Consider the following 2,082-nt stretch of genomic DNA (forward strand, 5'->3'; position numbering starts at 1 on the left):
TAACATAAGAGCATTTCTTGTTGAGGTAGGCCAATTTCCTCTAAAAATTGCACATTTAGGGAGTTTGGATCAATTCCGACGAAATTAGAATTAAAAACACAAAACTTTTTCGCGCGCTTCGCGCGCATTGGTTATGGTTAAAGGTTGTGCTTGCCCTCCTTTACCTTCTAAGTTATTTAAAAACATAATAGTCCCAAACTTGAGAAAGAAAATTTAAGATAGATCGTTCACCTAAAAGAAGGGCCTCAATGTGTAATGATAGTGAAAGGATAGGCCTATGGTTGTAATAAATAAAACCACGATCAAAATGCTTATACTTCGTTTCAAACACACGTGTGTGGCCTACATTAATAATAAAATAAGCCCTATGCCGTATTGTTTTCTATATGGGGTGGGGGGTATCACACCAAGTCATAAATTACTCACCGGGAAAATTATTACCTTTGCCCCCCCCCCCCACCGATCCAAGACCCCTGTTGCGCGCCTTCTTATATAAGTGCCCCCCCCCCACTTTCAAAAACGTTCCGCCGGCCCTGGGTAATTCCCCCTCCCCACCAAAAAAGGTCTCCTTTATAAAATAATATAAATTCAAATGATATGGTGGAGGTGTGAGAAGGCCCAAATTAGACACATTAGGATATTTAATAATTCTACACAAAGAAGACGACTCTACTATGACCATGGAGGAAAAAAATAAATCCATGAATAAACTCATGGGGAAGATAATGATCTTCCAGCGTTTCAAACAACAATTGCTTATGTCGTTAAAACATTGATACGAGACTTCAAGACAGATGATGATCACAGCAAATTAATTAGAAAGAGCGCTGTGATTGGTTTCACTGCCGCCCCCCTTCCCCACCTAATAAAACAAAACAAAACAAAATAAAAAACAACTTCTACTTAATAAAATGATATACATTCATTTGCTATGGTGGAGGTGTGGAAATATTATCGATAGGTCCAAGTTAAAGATACTGTATTCAGAATATAATTCCAGTGACGTACCGTATCTATGGGGATGCGAGGGGGACCTAAAAAATTTCGCACCCAGTATACCCATTGAAAATGTTCGATGCAAACTATCACGTTCAAGTTGATAAAAATCACCTTATTTTGCCAGATAGATCCTCCTCACTTAATCATCGAGCCCCAACTTCATCTTCGCGCCCACTCCCCCATCAATCCCACAATTGCAAGACCCCCCAACTTCATCTTCGCGCCCACTCCCCCATCAATCCCACAATTGCAAGACCCCCCAACTTCATCTTCGCGCCCACTCCCCCATCAATCCCACAATTGCAAGACCCCCCCGCCCACTCCTCCATCAATCCCACAATTGCAAGACTTATATTATTACATTCACTACTATTACAGAACTGCATTGGCAACATATGGACTATAAAGAAACGTGATAAAAATCCTTCATAATTAAATTTATGGGATGATCTGCAAGCGTTCCAATTTTGTTTAATTCATTAACACATTAATACGAGACTTAATTCAAGATATACACAGATGAATCCACAGCTGTAGCAAATTAATTTAGTAAGAGCACACTACTCGTTAATTAGGCCTCAAACAAGCTCTTCCGCTATATAGGCCTAGATAAAATTGGTTGCTTATTCCAACATGATCGGTTCGATGTGCAATGTTTTCTTTGAAATAAGGTCTACAGTTTCTGCATTTCGCTTTACAATAATTTGATAGTTTTTCGTAAAGAAATGTGATAGGTATGTCGTTTCATCTAACATACACAAATGGTATAAAAGTCTGCCAAGGTTATTATATTAGATGTTTGTATTGCAATAATGGCAAACAAGTCCAAGTACTATACACTATTTCGTGTATATTCATATGGCGATTTCATTGGTTCATATCACATGCAAAATAAGATCAACCATTGTCAAACAAAAATTACAAATTAAAATGGTGCTAAGAAGGAATGCCAGAAAAGTAAACCGAATTACAAATTGGTCCCCCTGAACACCGTTTCAAACAAGAAGTATTCTACAAACTTACACTGAGTTAAGATACTGTCTCTTATACACATCTTTTCTGGCGACATACTAGAATTAAAGG

The sequence above is a fragment of the Anneissia japonica genome, unplaced genomic scaffold, assembly GCF_011630105.1.
Source record: "Anneissia japonica isolate Jap-2015-1 unplaced genomic scaffold, ASM1163010v1 scaffold287806_len661372_cov189, whole genome shotgun sequence".
In the NCBI taxonomy this organism is placed as follows: domain Eukaryota; kingdom Metazoa; phylum Echinodermata; class Crinoidea; order Comatulida; family Comatulidae; genus Anneissia; species Anneissia japonica.